Below are 18196 nucleotides of genomic sequence, written 5' to 3' on the forward strand. Positions count from 1 at the left end.
TTACTATGAACTTCACTGGACTTACTAAATATACAGGCTGGAAGTCTCCAACAGTATTTAAATGCCACTGCTTAGAACCTCTGGAAGCCTTATATTTGCTACAGTGGCAGCAGGGAATGTGATTCCTCCTGAACATAGTGAACCTTAATCAACTATGTCTTGATATCCTCTTACCTGTTATTTTGGATTTTATTTTACTTCCTCAGGTATTGTTCTAAGATTTGGGACCATTTCTCTGGTACTATTTCACTGGGCGGCACAGCTCGGAGCCCAGAAAAGGGATTTTGACGAAGGAAAAATCTATTTCTGGGCGAGAGACCTGTGCTGCCCAGTGAACCCTCCCTTGACTTCCCTCCCAACATGGGCCCCAAACCTTGGGTGCTATGAGGAGTGACGTCACTGGCGTGGGTTGGGTTAGTGGTAGTAGTGTTGATCGGCACCTCGCTGTGGCGGGGATTTTGAAGAGGAAATATCTAAATAGTGCGAGACCTCTGGTTGTGAATTATCACGCCCCAGTATATTATACCGACACCTTATATAGGTGAGCGAGCTGGGTTCAACCTGGCATTCCTATGCTTTTTTTCTCTGGTAATATATAGCAGTTATATTCCTTAGAAATAGTGCTTTAGGAGCATTTCACTGGGCGGCACAGGTCTCTCGCCCAGAAATAGATTTTTCCTTTGTCAAAATCCCTTTTATCCTACAGCTTTCTTGGTTGTTTCCCCAACGATGTTTGAGACCCAGTTTTCTGAGACCAAGTTTTCCAGACCGAGTTTTTTGAGACCGTTTTCTGGCCACCGGAGAATTAGTTCTCGTCAGAGATGATGATGATGATGATGACTGATCCTCGACCAGTCAACCACCCACTAGTCGACAGTGTGCCAATAGACTGGAAAAAATTTAAGTCTCTCTCCCTTTTCAGCCGGCACCCGTAGGAGAGAAAGCAATGACTCCAAGATTACTCCCAAGGTTCTACATCCTCTGGATCCTAGACTTTCTTGCCATTTGGAAGTTGTTAGGATCCCAGATTGGGATACATCAGCTGGCCCATCTCATCGATCCAGAAAAGACAACCCTGAAGAAGAGGACTTCGAGTTGGAATCGGAAGACACTGAAGGAGATTTTACCCAGCCATTAATCCTCAGTCCTTCAGGGGCATATGAGTGGAAAACAGATTCAACCTTTTTTAAAGTTGTATACTGCATAAGGAAGGTGAACGGAACTGGAGATGCAGTGATCTCTCCTCCAAAGAGAAAGTCTTCAGCGATTGACCTTCTATGCCTCGCTCCAATTACCGCCAGACCCAAACTCAAACCTCCTTGGTCAGTTTTGGCAAAGGTAAAGACCTGGGTCTCTGGTTCAAAGGAATTGCTTCGGGCGGGAAGATCCTACCGCTTGATCCCGGCAGCCTTTTCAAGGCAACATAGTACTACTGTATGCAGAAGGCTCTCCCCTCTTCCACTTGATGCTAACTGCAGTGTCATTGCTGACTCCCGGTGGCCCTTGAGAACGGTTTGTTGCAATTCAAGTTACTTTTTGTTGCACAGGCCTCAGGAGTGGAGGTCACAGCCACGGTGACGATGCAGGCAGCGGCGCAGCCTCTTTGATTGACCACTGGTCTGGCACCGTTGGCTTCTTGTCGGACACCGAAGATTTAACTGACCAAGGTAAGAAGCAGGTTCTTAAGACATTGTCCTGACAGGGGATTTTCTTATGCACCAAGCGGCCAACCAGTGATTAAAGTTGGTGCTCAAGCGTCAGGAGTCTGTAACTTCTAGGTTCTATAAACTAATTGGTCATTGAGTGGGACTTACTCTCCTTAACTTACCTACAAAGAGCCAACTCAATTTCCACCAGCAGAAATAGGGACAACAGTCAATAAAGGGAGGAAGACTATGCAGGACTCCATGTTACAAAGGGCGGTGTCCTTTCACCAACCCCGAAGTCAAAACAAGGAAAGCCTTCTACCTAACCAGCCTGAAGACCTACGCAGATTGGAGGAGCTTGCCTACAACAGTCTATCCTCAAGACTCCCTCTGCACAGCCTTTCCCCTCACTAGGGAGGGTGTTACCTAATTCCACCAGCATTAGGGAATGCCTGTAGCTAATTGTGGAGGCTCACAGGTTTTCGTGATGGTCTTCAGAGCTAATCTCCTTGTGGGTGCACACCAATGGGATCCACCTGCTCTGATACCTGGATGATTGGTTAATTCTGACAGTCGAAAGGAAGAGCTTCTCTTCGGAGACAAGATTCTCTCATGTTGTAGAGACCTGGGGGTCCCGATTAATTGGGAGTAGTCCGTCCTATCACCTACACAGAGGTTAGTCCATCTAGGGATGAACATTGACCCCGTCCTAGGGAGAGTTTTCCCCTGCCTGAGAAAGATTTTCACGCTTGAAGGCGGCAGCTCATCAGTGGCAGAAACTCCTGGGACACTTAACGTCTCTGGAGAATCTGGTGCCAGAAGGAAGATCACTCCTATGATCCCTACAGTAGGGGCTCATCAGCCTGGGCACAACATCTCACTGACTCATTCTTCCCTGTAAGGATAGAAGAATCCTAGAGATCACGGATGATGGCTGGTGGAAGAAAACCTTCTACGAGGAGGGACGCTTTCGCTGCCTCACGCGGAGTTCCTTGTCTTCTCGAACGCATCCAGAGAGGGAGGGGAGGCCTAACTAGGCCAACACGTGATGTCTGGCTCCTAGATGTAGGAAGATCACCGGGATCCCATCAAAATTTTGGAGATAGGAGTAACCTCCTTAGCTCTCTAATAGTTTTGCCTTCTAACAGGACATTTAGTGGTGCTGATGAGTGACAACACCACCGTGGTGTCCTACATCAACAAACAAGGAGGTAAAATACTACTGTACTATATTTTTCTTCAGCTATGTCAACTAGCGGTAATGACTCGAGTGGGCAGAAGACAATGTGATTACACTTTTATCCCAAGCAAAAGGAACATGGTGGCTGACAAATTGAGTAGGAAGACCCAGGTATTTTGTTTGGAGTGGTCTTTGTGTCATCTGATAGCGACTGAGATCCTGACTTGTGGGATTCTTGCATGGTGGACTTCTTCATGATATCACTAAACAAGAAACTCAGTCTACTGCTCTCCCATTTCAGACCAATAAGCAGCATTCAAGGATGCGTTCTAGCACCCATAGGAGGCCTTGACGCATACACTTTTCCGCCGTTCTGCTTACTACGAAGAATCCTGAATCAAGTACGATAAGAGACACTCCCAACTTATTGTTGACATTGATAGCTCCAAATTAGCCACACATGGAGTGGTACCCAGACTTCTTCTCTCCTTAAAGACTATGAGAAAATTCCTAGCTCTCCCCAACTTTCTATGTTGACCTCATGCCAGGATTTTGTATAATGCATCGGGATCCCTTCCTTTTTCATGTGGAAGTTATCTGAGAGGCTTTTCTGTGAGACAGTACCGCAGATGTCTGTATACCTCTGCACATTCTTGGCAGCTGTCTACCAGGCCAAATGGGCTATCTTCTGTGGTTGGCGTTGTGAGGAGGTTATCTCGCCTATTGGAGCCTCTGCCCCGATTGCTGACTTTTTGTACTACCTCCACAAGGAAAAACTCTGCTCCGTCTCATTATTAAAAGATCATTGCTCATCCTTGACCCAAGTCTAGACCAAAGACAGTAGATATTTCTTCAAAAGAAATTTATATGCTTATTAGGAGTTGTTCCGTAACTGGAATACAAACCACGCTATTTATTAGGGGTGTTACTTTCGGCGTAGCAGAAATGACGAACCATTAAAGTTTAGCGAGGGTTAACTTGCTACCTCCCCCCCCATACACCACCTTGTGTACAACAGAGGAGGTACTTTGAGATCCTGGAGGAGCCCAGTCCAGCTCTTCCTTTTCACCACTCTCTAGAAGAGCTAACCAAGGGGATCTCTCTTGAGAGAGACTCCAGTTGGCAGGTCTCTTTCTCGGCAGCCGAAGTCCTTAACCAGGAAAAGGTCACAAAGTTTGCGATGCAGGCTACTCCGTGGCTGGATATCTGGTTAGGGACCTAGAGAATCCTGGTACGAACCGAGGATTTCTCCAAGGAGCGTACCAGGAAGGCAATGGAGACCTTCCTTCTCTCAGGCACTCGCATGATCGAGTTTCTTGCCCACCAAGTTTCGAACTTGTGGGCAAACACCATCTTGAAACGTCAAGATGCGGTGTCTGAGAGATTCCACCAACAGGTCTCCAACGTTGAGATTACTTGGCTCAGACATTCCTCTCTAGAGGGAGCCCACCTGTTTGAGCCTAACGACGTGGAACTTGCTGCTGAGAGGTGGAAGAAATCTCATCAGGACTCCCTCCTCCATAGGGCTTTAACATCCAAGCCCTATAAACCTCCAGCACCTCAGCAGTCCCACCCTCTTAATGAGAGAATGCCTTGATGAAGTCATTGAGCTTCAGCACAGCATTTCATTCCCGTGCTGAATCTTGGTGACGGGCAAGAGGGCTCTCGAACTTCGGGAAATTGCTCCCCCAGTTCGAATCTAAATTTCTCTCTTTCATCTTTTTCTTCTGCTTAATATTACTTCGACCTTCTCTTAATTTTATCAACTTTCTTTCATCTTGCTGTCCTATCTCTATGATTATTATTTTTCTTAGTTATATATATATGTAGATGTATGCATATATATATATATATTTATTGTATTTGTTCATTTATTTATTTATCTATTTTTTTTTCTATTTTATTTAAATGGCGTGGATATTTCCACATTCGTTATTACTGCCTGCTTAGATGAATGGGAGAAGGGATCACGGTTGGGAGGTATTCGCATTCAAAGCTATATATGAGAGTATTGGATGATCTCAGCCATCCCAAAGATGGTTTGGACCTTTTTGGCGGAACTACTCTCAAGGGTTGGGTCATCGGAATCCAGGGGGATCCAATCCTTGAGGTGGGACTCTTGGCTTTTGGCCGGAAGCCCATCATTACAGATATGGGGAGGATGATTCCATATTACTTTGGTCTCAGTCCTAACAGGCGGGTTTAGCTTACACCTGTGCCTCTATATCTGTTTTGATGCTATCCTTCGGGTAGGGTATGGAGTGGACCATCGGGGAAATATACTCTCATTGTGCCGATAGTGGAGAATGCAAATTTCGTTTCCAACGTATGATACTTTCTTATAATTCTCAAGCAGGTACCCCAACAAAACAACAAAAAACCTGAAAATCCCATCCTTAAATATGGACCCTTCAAATACTGACTCCCCATCCCCTGGATTTGCTGACTCCCCCCCGGCACTGTTGACGACTTCTGCTACTGTAATTAAGGAAAACTCTGTTGACGACCTTCGAACTAAAAAGGACCACTCTACTGATGTTAAAAAATCTAGCAATTTGGGTAACACAGGGAAACTACGATTCCTTCATGTTTCCCAAATCCCATTAGAGACAAATTATGATATATATAGAGCATTTGAGTGCTATGGATTGATAAAGGAAATAAGGATGAGACTTGGAGATGAAAAATGGGACTCTTGGATATCTTTTGAAAGTCACGATGAGGCGTTTAATGCCATAAGTAATATTAGTAGTATCAAAATTAACGAATTGAACATCATGGGAGCTCTTTGTGATAAGGTCCCAAAGGAATTGGATGTGTACAAACCTGCTGATTGGTTTGAAAAAGATAGAAATGTACCCATGCCTTCACAGAGAAAACCCAAACCACCAATGTGGCTCTTAGCTGAACCTAAAGGGATAATAGGGAATTATTTTAAGATATGTAAGTTTATCCAAAAAAAAGTAGGAACCATAGCACCTGGAGATATATCTCGTTTTGGGAAGAACAGTTATCTCATCCATGCCAAATCTTCGACTCAGTCTGCAATACTGTCTAACTTACAGACAGGCAGTGATGAAATTACATTGGAAATGAAACCTCATCTTAATTTTAGTTATGGAAGGGGAGTGGTCTTTAATAAGGACCTATACGAATTTACAGAGGAGGAGATACTTTCTATGTGTCCATTAAATGTATGGAAAGTGCATAAGATTCCTGGAACTTCAATGATTATACTCACTTTCCAGGATGCTGATGTACCTTTCCATATTTTTATTGAAAATGAAAGGATTAAAGTTCGGCCTTTCAAACAAAAGCCCCTGCAATGTTTTAATTGTTTTAAATTTGGACACCCATCCAAAGTTTGTAAAAATGGAAAATTGTGTGGTATTTGCTCCAAAACTTATCATGGAGAATGTACACTTGAGGCCAGGTGTTCAAATTGCAATTTGAATCATAAATCAACTGATAGGAGATGCGAACTGTATAAGTTGGAGGAAGCTGCCCTAAACAAATCAAGTTTAGAACACATAAGTGTGGGACATGCAAAAAGATTGTTGAATAAATCAACCAGCTATGCAAAGGCCTTAAAATCAAAGGTAAATTTACCACAGGAGACAGCAACCCCACCTAGCACTGCCAGTAATCCTAAGAAAAGAAATACAACCTCTGATAATAAAGTACTGCATGACAAGGTAATCATATCGCCTTCTGAGGCTTTGCCACAGCGTATTAAAAATGGGTCATTGCCCATTTCTGTACAGCCTTCGTCCCCCATTACCAGCAATAGTACTAACCTCTCCCAGGCCATGTCCTTGCCTGATTTGATGGAGATGCCACCTGACACCAAGTTACCAGGTGCACCTGTATTGGGGAAGGTGCAAAAACCTGGTAGCTCAAAACCTACTAATCGGAAAAGAGAGAGACCTCCATCTCTCTCGCCCCCCTCCATAAGAAATATCAAAATTACGACGTCAAATAAGTATGATGATTTGTCAGTTGATATTTCTGATCTGGAAGTCAATTTAAATAAATCGGAAATTCAAGTGGAGGTCCACCAACCTCCTCAACAATCAGATCAAAAAGACAAAAAGAAAATCATAAATTCTAAACCCAATCTATCAAGACCCTCTTTAATAAAACCACCAAAAAATAGTGTTAGATCAAACACTGCTAATGGGAAGACTCCATCCAAGGGGTCTACCAAATTATAAACCATAGTTTTTTCCTCCATTTTGCAATGGAATTGTCAGGGTTTAAGGGCCAAATATGAAGAACTTAAGCTCCTTATTCATGAGCATTCCCCCATAATTATTTGTCTACAGGAGAGCAAACTTGATCATAATACCCCTTGCCCTCGCGAATACATTAGTTATAGGACACCATATGATCACCAAGTGGGGAGCCATGGCGGAAGTCTCGTATACGTTCGTCGAGATGTTCCCCAAGTTTCTCTGTCTATTCGTACACCTCTGCAGGCAGTGGTTGTACAGATCGACATAGGGCGAAAATATACAATTTGTTCTCTGTACTTGCCTCCAAATGATAACATTTTGTATGACAACTTAGTGGAGGTGATTCAACAACTCCCTCAACCTTTCCTTTTACTTGGAGATTTGAATGGTAGACACCCTTTGTGGGGTGATGTTTTAGCAAACACGAGGGGAAATATCATATCATCAATTGTGGAAAATGAAGATGTGGGACTCCTTAATACAGGAGAGCCCACACACTTTCATGTCCAGACAGGTACCTTGTCATGTATTGACCTATCAATCGTAAGCTCTAATTGCCTTCTCGACTTTGATTGGAGAACATTAGATGATTGGCATACTAGTGATCACGCACCAATCATTATAAACACCAACAATGGTCCACCTTTACAGGGATCGCCACAATGGAATCTTGACAAGGCGGACTGGGATAAATTTCGTGAACTAAGCGAAATTGAGGGGGATGCAGGACAAGTTGAAAATATCGATGATGCCATAGACTTACTGAATGGAACTCTCCATACAGCAGGAGTCAATTCAATTCCCAAAACAACAGGGTTATTCAAACGACGACCCGTCCCGTGGTGGTCTTCAGAACTAACTGCCCTCCACAGAGCCACAAGAAGATCTCTAACACGATTGCGTAGACGCAGAACTGATGAGAATTTAATTATGTACAAGAAATGTAGAGCACAGTTCCGTCGTGCCATGAAAGAAGCAAGGCGCCAGTCATGGATGTCTTTTGTTTCCTCCATTAACAGTAGGACACCACCATCTGCTGTGTGGAGGAAAGTAAAAAAGATAGCTGGCAAATTCACCCCCAACTCACCACCAGTGTTGAAGGTGAATGGCCAGTATGTAACCGAAGCAAATGATGTTAGCAATGCCCTGGCTAATCATTTTTCAAATGTATCCAGCAAGTGTGAAGGAGCCCCTGGTCACCAGTATAGGAGCACTGAAGAAAAGAAAATTTTAAATTTTGCAACAAGAAGGGAAGAGTCGTATAATTCTCCTTTCACTGAAAGAGAATTTGATTCCGCACTTGCTCATTGCAATGATACAGCCCCTGGACCCGATGGAATTCCATATGCAATGATTAAACATGTACATTTTAATACAAAGCTATTTATTTTAAGTATTATTAATAGAATATGGCATGATCATAGTTACCCAAGTGTTTGGGAACTAGCCATTATTTTAGCCTTTTTAAAACCCGGGAAAGACAAGTTTTTAGCAGCAAACTATCGTCCAATTGCATTGACATCTTGTTTATGTAAAATCATGGAGAAGATGGTCAATGCAAGGCTGGTGTGGTACCTTGAAAAGAAAGGTATTTTATCACCGATTCAATGTGGATTCCGAAAAATGCACTCAACGACTGATGTGTTGATACGACTAGAGTCTTCTATTTGTGAAGCCTTTGCTTCCAAACAGCACCATGTTACAGTATTTTTTGACCTTGAAAAGGCATATGATACCACATGGAGATATGGTATTCTTAAAACCATTCATGAATTGGGATTGAGAGGAGAGCTGCCACTATTTATTCAGGCATTTCTTTCACGTAGAGTTTTTCAAGTGAGAGTGGGGGAAACTCTATCAGAGAGTAAGTGCCAGGAAGAAGGAGTTCCTCAGGGTAGTGTGCTGAGTGTAACCCTTTTTGCACTAGCAATTAATGGGATATCCTCAGCCATTCCCCAGGATGTTCTCTCAACATTATTTGTGGATGATCTCTCAATATCATTTGCTGGCACTAAAATGGCAATGGTTGAGAGAAAAATCCAACTCTCTATTGATAAAATTATCCAGTGGGCTGACATGAATGGATTTAAGTTCTCGACAAGTAAAACTACCATTGTCCATTTTTGTCGTATCCGGGGAGTACATCTAGACCCGGATATATACATTAAAAGTCAACGGATACCATGTGCAAGAGAAGCTAAATTTTTAGGTTTGATATTTGATTGTAGGCTTACATGGGTTTCTCACTTAAAAGTATTAAAAGCTAAATGTGTTGAAGCTCTGAATATCTTAAAAGTATTATCCCATACATCATGGGGGGCAGACCGCAGTACTATTTTAAAATTATACAAGGCCTTGATTTTTTCCAAAATTAGTTATGGTTGTGAGGTATATTCTTCAGCCACCTCAAGCCGGTTAAAAATATTAGACTCGTTACATCATGCAGGTATTAGATTGTCTACTGGAGCTTTTAAAACCTCGCCTATCCCAAGTCTCCTTGTTGATGCTGGAGAGTTACCTCTAGACCTTTACCGAATGTCTTCCGTTCTTCGGTATTGGTTTAGATTGCAAAAACTCCCTAACTCTCTAGCCTTTCAGACTGCAAGCCTTGTAAGACACGCATCATACTTTGAGTTGCACCCAAAATCTCCTCAACCCTATGGCTTTCGGGTGAAACGATTATTAAATAGTCTGGATATAATTAGAAATAAGGTACTTCCATTCAAGGTATCATCAACGCCTCCATGGAAGTTACCAGAGATATCTTTTTGTAAATATTTTATTGGAGATAAGAAGAATATGTCAGACCTAGAAGCCAGGTCTCTTTTTAATGAACATGTTAAAGAACATAGAGGATCAACTTTTATCTATACTGATGGCTCCAAATCTGATGCTGGCGTTGGATTTGGAGTACATAGTAATGGTTTTAATTGTAGAGGTGCACTTCCTCTGACCGCTTCCATATTTACTGCCGAACTGTATGGCATATTAACCGCTATTGAGAAAATAGCATTGGAGAAGGAGGGTAATTTTACAATTTTTAGTGATGCAAGGAGTGTCCTTCAAGCTATGGAAGTTTTTAATTCTAATAACCCTCTAGTTTTAAAGATTTTAGAATGGCTTCTCATTATTGGACGGAGAGGTATAACAGTTCAATTTTGTTGGGTTCCAGCACATGTAGGTGTGTCTGGGAATGAGAAGGCAGATTCACTGGCTAAGGAGGCTGCATCCGAGTTGCTGCCAAGAAGGTATCCCATTGCCTGTAATGATTTCTTACCTGTCATCAAGAACTTGGTTTGCGATAAATGGCAACAGCAATGGGATAGTCAAGATGGCAATAAAATGCGAGAGATAACAAATGACATATCTCCTTGGAGGTATAATATGATGCCCCGAAAATGGGAGACGTCTCTTTGTCGTCTCCGTATTGGTCACACTCGGTTGACACACGAGTTTCTGCTGAAGGGCCAACACCAACCGTATTGTGATGACTGCTTAGTACCTCTAACAGTAAGGCATTTGTTGACCGAATGCCCCAATTATAACAACTTGCGGAATAGATATTTGTTTGAGGCTCGAGGTGAGGGTGGCAGGTTCATCCTTGCCAAGATTCTTGGAAATGATGTGTCCTACCATGCAAGTGGCATTTTTAGATTTCTTTCAGAAGCAGGTCTTCTGAAAAATATTTAACTTTTATTACATTCAACTTTTATGATTTTAATTGAATACTCTTTTATTTTTTATTTCATTTTATCTTTTATTTTTGTATACATAAATTAAATGTTACCGGCGTCAATGACCTCAGATGTCAGGATGCCTGAAAACTTTAAATCAATCAATCAATCAGCAGTCCCATCCAACCAAGACCACAACGACGAAATCAGCAGCAAAGACAGTCATTTCCAATAAGCCCTTTCCTGTCAAGGACAAGACGGGCAAAAAGTCCTCCAGGGGAGGAAAAAATCCTAGAGAGAGCAGCCGAGGTCGCAAACACTAGGATAGGCACTCCTGCATCTCCACCAGTGGGGGGATACCTACAAAGTTACTCAGACAGGTGGAAGCAACTTGGGGCCGATCCCTGGACAAATCTTCGTGATTCGTCTAGGATATCGCGTCCCTGGACAATCTCTGTGATTCGTCTAGGATATCGCGTCCTGTTCATAACATCTCTCCCTCCCCTGACCAGGAATCCAGTGATAATAGACTCCCTTGCCATGGGATCGGCAAGGGGACAGGCTTTTGGGCAGAAGTCCAGACCCTGTTGAAGAAGGGCGCTCTCCAAGAGGTCCTCGATGGGTCCCCAGGCTTCTTCAGTTGACTCTTTCTTGTAAGAAAGGTGTCTGGAGGCTGGAGAATAGTCATCGATCTCTCAGCCCTGAACAAGTTTGTCAAACAAACTCCGTTCAGCAGACGGCAGACACGGTCAGACTAGCTATAAGACCTTAGGACCTAAAGGACACGTATTTCCAGATCCCAGTACTTCAAGGAAGTTCTTAAGATTCAGCCTAGACAACAGTATGTACCAGTTCAAGGTGCTGTGCTTCGGTCTTTCCACACCACCTCAAGTTTTCATCAGAGTGTTTGCCCAAGTGTCATCTTGGGCACACAGGATTGGCATCCGTCTCCTCCGCTATCTGGACGACTGGCTAATCCTAGCAGACTTGGTGTCAATCCTTCTTTAACACAAAGACAAAGTTCTGAGACTGCCAAGATCTGGGGATCATCGTAAATCTTGAGAAGTCATCACTGCATTCTACTCAGAGACTGGTTTACGTAGGCATGATTATAGACACCAATCTCCACAAAGCCCTCCCATCAGACGACAGGATAACAAGGCTGAGAAAAGTCGCAAGACCTTTTCTCAGACGAGAACTTCCAGCCTAAACGTGGTTACGTCTTCTCGGTCACCTTTCATCACTGTTCCGTCTAGTTCCCAATGGTCGCCTCGGGATGAGATCCCTCCAGTGGAGACTCAAGTCCCAGTGGAATCAGACTCCCAATTCCCCGGACATCCGGATCCCCGTGGGATCAGTGGAACTGACGGACCTCAAGTGGTGGGTGGCAGACGAGAATCTACGAAAGGGAGTGGATCTTCTTGTTCTCCCCCCTGGATTTGATGCTGTAATCAGACGCTTCAAAAAAAAAGGGTGGGGGCCCACGTGCTGCACCACATGACCTCAGGCCTCTGGTCAGTCAGAAGAGTACCTCCTCTTAAATCTTCTAGAGATGAAGGCCATTTTTCTGGCCCTTCAAGAGTTCCAATAATTCCTGGTGGGCCACTCAGTGGTGGTGATGAGCGACAACACCTTAGTACAGTAGTGGCTTACATCAACAAGCAAGGAGGTACTTTTTCGCAGCACCTATCCCATCTAGCAGTAGAGATACTGAGATGGCCCGAGATCCACTCTATACCACTATTGGCACGCTGCATTCCGGGTAAAAGGATTGTGCTCGCCGACAAGCTGAGTAGAGCATCTCAGGTAGTGAGTACCGAGTAGTCTTTGGATCATCTAGTAGCCAACAAAATCCTGACTTTGTGGGGTTCTCCGACAGTGGACCTCTTCGCAACAATGGTGGGACAACATTGACGTTTTCGCCTTTTCCCTGTTCTGTCTGATGAGGAGGGTACTCAACATGGCCAGAACATCGGTCAATCTTTAAATGACCCTCATAGCTTCGCTATTGCATCACCCAGATTGGTTTCTGGACCTTCTGCAACTCTTTACGGATCCCCCAAGAGAACTCCCTCCACGACACAATCTGCTCAAACAACCACATGCCAACATATTCCACAAAGCCGTAGCTTCTCTACGACTTCACGGCTGGAGACTATCCAGCATCTCCTCTCTCAGACAGGATTTTCGCAACAAGTTGCGATTAGGATGTCTGGACACCTGTGAAAGTCATCAGCAGCAGTCTACCAGGCAAAGTGGAAAGTATTCTGTGGTTAGTATTGTGGAAGGGGTATCTCTCCTCTCGATGCCACTATTCCAGAAATAGCGGAGTTCCTCTTGTATTTGCGTGAAGAAATGCGCCTGTTAGTCTCGGCAGTAAAAGGCCATCGCTCAGCCTTAAGCCTCGCCTTTAGACTGAAAGGAATGGACATTTCTTCATCGCTAGAACTTTCCTTACTCATACGGAGTTATGAACTTACCTGTCCTCAGTCTGAAGTGAGACCTCCCCCATGGAACGTGGTTTGAGTTCTCAGGTCTCTTAAGAGACCTCCCTATGAACCATTATGCCAGGCAACAGATTGCCACCTAACTTGAAAGACAATGTTCCTGCTAGTTGTGGCTTCGGCCAAACGAATCGGTGAACTTCATGGTCTCTCATACAACATCGCCCATTCAAGGGGATGGGGAGAGGTAACGTTCAACTTCGTCACTGAGTTTATTGTTAAGACTCAGAACCCGGGAGTAGCGGATCCACAATTCGACTCCTTCCGGATTTCTAGTCTCCGTTCTGTAACAGATGACCCAGACCATCTCTTATTTTGCCAGTGTGGAGTTTGAGGCTGTACCTTAAGTGAACAGCCGCAGCCCGTCCTTGTGTGCCTGCACTATTCGTCAGCACAGGAAGGACCATAGAGGGGGGTCACCAAGAACACCATCACAGCATGGATTCACAAGGTCATAGATCATGCATTGAATCCAGACCCTCCTCCTTCACGTTGCCCAGAGCTCATGATGCAGAGGCATAGCTACGTCCCTTGCATTCAAGAGCAACCTCTTAGTGATGCAAGTTCTTCAAGCTGGGTTGTGGAATCGTCAGACCACATTCACATCCCACTACCTGCAAGATGTGACCCACAGGAGAGACTATATATTCTCTATCGGTCCTGTGGTAGCTGCACAACAGCTGGTTTACGACCTAAGCTCCTTATTGGACAAGTAGCAGAAGGTTGAGGGCTTTGTTACCCGGTTTTAGTCTGCATTAATGAAAAGGTTTGACTGGCTCTTATTCTTTTCTTCATCCTCCCCTCTCTTGGGGAAAGCAGCATCCTGGCTTCTCTGCACAGCTGACCTCAAACCACTGCAAGTAAACCATGCTCCCTTGTGTACTTAGTATTAAGACTAATACTGTTGTGTCCCGATACCCTGACGAGGTGGTATTGGGAAAGTCTTGGTTACACAGTTTTTCCTTCTAAAGACACTGAATAACTTTACCTGGACGGTCACACTTCTACATACCTTAACACACAGCTTGCGTAGGCTGCAGACCTTGCGTAGCAAGGTTTTAGTGAGGTGTAGGGACTCCTTATTTTTGAGTACTGACACACTCAGATAAGGAGCCCCCGGGTAAAGCTAAAAGCCAGATTGGCAGGGACGTCCACCCTTCCTAATGGATGAGTCACCCCTAATAAATACTGTGGTTTGTATTCCAGTTACGGAACAAATGACAATTTCGTAGATAATTTGTATTTTTCCTAACTACAAACCTTAGCTATTGATACAAACTTGCCCACCAGCCCTATCCCCCTTGAAGTCCTACCTCCAGACTAAGTGAGTTCAATCCCAGGTGTGTGATGGGGAGCGGTAGCAAGCTACCCTCCCCTACCCCCCTGCTAACTAGCGGGATGGGTAGTTAACCCTCGCTAAACTTTAATGGCTCGTCATTTCAGCTATGCCGAAAGTAATACACATAATAGAAAGCTAAGGTTTGTATAGTTAGAAGTTATGAGACTTAGGGATGTAACTGATGACCATGACCTGATTTTACTGTCCTGTGAGAGCACTGAGCGCACGAGGACTATAATATCTCGGTTGCAGTATCTCTTCGTGAGTACAGGGACAACCAAGGTGATGATTTCCAGGAATACAATCTTCTGGCTGAGAGAAGTGATTTCTTGAATGCTCTCTTCATCTTCTGCAAAAGACCCATTGTTAGAAGTCACGACATGATAGGCATCAGCATTTCTTTAGCATTCAGGAGGAATTTCTATATGATACAGGTTTTCAAGGCAAGGGTGTGGAATAGTCAGGCGACCTTCACCACCCACTACCTGTGGGATGTGACCCACAGGTCCCTAGACACATTTACTCCAGATGGTTTGAGCTACCTTGGCTCCTCACAGGACCAATAACATGGCAAGAGTTTACGTATATGACTTAGATGAAAGTAAAGAATGACTGTCCTTTTCTCCTTTGTCCTCCTCTCTCATGGGGTACAGTCTTGAAAGACCTCTCCAACTGGATTCAATCTCGCAGTCAGATAAGCTCAGACTGCTCATAGCTATTCCGTGCTCAAGTATAGGAGAGAGAGTTTTTCCCACACTTCTGACAAGGAGTGTGATGTAGCCAGGCAAACCCATCATCATAAATGGTCTTCGAATTACAGCGTCAATGGAAATAAGTCTTCGAGTTGCAGTGTCAACGAAACCATTACTTACCAACTTTATTACACAGAGTATTCCTGCTCGAGTACAACCCTTTTGATAGCCTGGGCTGTGAAACCCACTGGTTCTCCTTTAGGAATTCACAGGTATAAGGAACCTTTACTCTCTTATGCTTCTAAGATGCTCTAGTTTCATGTTCCAGGGTGTTCAATAGTAAAGGTCAGTGGTTTGTATTTGTATAGAAACTAATCAAATTTTTCAAGTAATTTGCATTTTTCCTAACGACAAACCTGAGTCTGTAACTTTCCTGCCATCATCAGCCCTTGAAAAAGTCCCAAGCTTCCACCTAAGTGAGTTGTCAGTAAGCCAGATGGGGCAAGGGTTTCCTTCCTTCTACTGATAGGTAATTACACCTTGTTATGATTTTAGCTGCCATGCTCCAGCTTTGCTGTTATTTCTTCTCTCGTAAAGGACTCCATTTTGTATAGTTACGAAAAATACAAATTACTGTACAGTACTGTACTTCAGAAGTTTTTGATTTTTCCTAGCCATGCAAACCCGAGTCCTTAAATAAAACTTGACTTTTCAAACTGCCTCAAAGTCCTGAGCTCAGAAATCGAAACAAAAGGAAGACTTTCCGACTGTAAGGAGGGCAGGGCTCCTTGTCCCACTCCCTACACAGTTGAATAACCACTCGTTATCCAACTTTTAGTGACATATTCCAGCTCGCACTAAAACTATATCCCTAATTAAAGGACTCATGTTTGTATGGCTAGGAAAAATACAAATTACTTTGAAAATTTGTGATTTTTAAACCTTCAGTCTTGTCTTTTAATTTTTTCATGAACTATCATACTAATATGTGTTTATTTCACCAGCGCAAGAGGGTTCATTTAAACCGGCCTAAAAGGTCCAAACTTTTATATCTTTTCCTGCTTCAAGTTGCCAAATTGTACCCTCGCCCTTCTATGAAAGGGTTAGTCCTAATGCTCCCACTATCTACTGAGGACCCTCAACATTTGACTTCCCAAACTTGAGGTAAGGATTGTTATTATTATTCAGAGGACCCTCAACCTTTGACTTCTCAAAAGTAAGGTAAGGATTAAAATTATTACTAGCTAAGCTACAACCCTAGTTGGAAAAGCAGGATGCTATACGCTCTAGGGCTCCAGCATTGAAATACCTGAGTGAGAAACAGAAATAAGGAAATAAATAAAATACAAGAGAAGTAATGAATAATTGAAATATTTTAAGAACAGTAATAACATTAAAATACCTGTAGATCTTTTATATACAGTATTAAACTATAGAAACTTGAAAAAATAAGGGAAAGAGAAGTAAGATAGAATAGTGTCTTGAGTGTACTCTCAAGCAAGAGAACTCTACCCCATGACAGTGGAAGACCATGATACAGAGGCTATGGCACTACCTAAGACGAGAACAAGAGTTTGATTTTGGAGTATCCTCCTTCTACTCTTACCAAGAGGAAAGTAGCCAATGAACAAGTACAGAGCAGTAATTAAGAAGAATTGTTTGTAATCCCATTTTTGTTAGGTGTTTTTGGAAAGAATAGGTTGAACTATTTGGTGTATGTGTAGGCAAAGGGAAAATGAGCCGCAGCCAGAGGGAGTGATGAAATGTAGTACTGTCTGCCATGTTAAAGGACCCAATAACACTATAGATACTGTAGACATGTCTACCTAAGATACTGTGATAGTAACTTGCACAGATGGTGTAAGCAGTTATCTTGCCAGAATAGAGGAGCAGTGAGATGAGCAAAACTAACCATGGCAGAGTGGAGACCATTTGAGGGATGTGATATATATTATAGATAATTATGATACTTTAGTAGTGCAGTAACCCACAGGGATGACGTGCATGGCACACCCATGTACCGCTTTCCAGAATAGGCCGTGAGATGATTTTTTATTTTTTTCTTATTAGGCAAAGTGAGCCAGAGCTGTGCTAAAACTCTGAGGGATATCAAATGAATCAATGGTAATTAAGATAGTTTAGTTTCACTTCACTTACACGATCCATACTGGTTATCTTGTGTGCTGTGCATTTCTTACCATTACTATTGCTGCAAATCATTTTTTTTTTCTTCGGTTTTTCCCCACCCAAAACCCTATTTTTTAGGCTCAAGCCATGGCGTCCTGATGGAAGGTTCCTTTTTGGTAGCTTCCTTGGGTAATCACTACTAGAATTTTCCCAGAGAATTAAACCACAGGTTATCACAGAATTCTAACTTCTGGAGCGAGTATCCTAAGGGTTTCCCCTTAAGACATCGTGTATCAACAGGGGACACGCATGTATAGACGTGCCACATAGCTATCTGCACCCCATACAGTTAACGCTTCAATATGGCGGACAGGTAGTGGCTGGGAGCTGAGCCGCAGCCAATCTAGATGTGGCGATATCGGTACTCGCGATGTAAACAGACGGACGCCATTGCTTTTGATGACGTCACGTCCATTCCTTTGCTAGTAGCTCGCTCGATTGGACGTGTTTTTTCCCTTTGTGCGACTTTATCTGCTTGCATCCTCGCCATGTCTCAACCTTCAGCTTCACCTTCTTCTGGAAAGTTGAGTACAAGGTTTAAGTATTGTTTAAATAAGCTCTGACCTTAAAGTAAATCTTACTTTTCGAGATATTTGCATATTTGTGGCAGAGCTTTGCCAGACCGGTCAGCGCCATTTTATGACGCTGCTGTTGCTTGCATGCCTTATTTAGTTAGCCGCAACAGCCTTACCGGTATATAAATTTCTAATCAGCGCTATTAGTTATTTAGTCTTCATAG

General features: G+C 43.3%; 1 long non-coding RNA gene across 1 annotated transcript in view; it reads left to right on the plus strand.

Annotated features, from left to right (window-relative positions):
- Positions 1-18196, plus strand: part of LOC137621160 (uncharacterized) — an 89850-nt gene that overhangs the window by 50599 nt on the left and 21055 nt on the right. Inside the window, exon 2 of the long non-coding RNA XR_011040140.1 lies at positions 16275-16434. This is a non-coding gene — a long non-coding RNA (uncharacterized lncRNA). The remainder of the gene's footprint in view (positions 1-16274; positions 16435-18196) is intronic.

Source organism: Palaemon carinicauda, chromosome 27 (assembly GCF_036898095.1).
Source record: "Palaemon carinicauda isolate YSFRI2023 chromosome 27, ASM3689809v2, whole genome shotgun sequence".
In the NCBI taxonomy this organism is placed as follows: domain Eukaryota; kingdom Metazoa; phylum Arthropoda; class Malacostraca; order Decapoda; family Palaemonidae; genus Palaemon; species Palaemon carinicauda.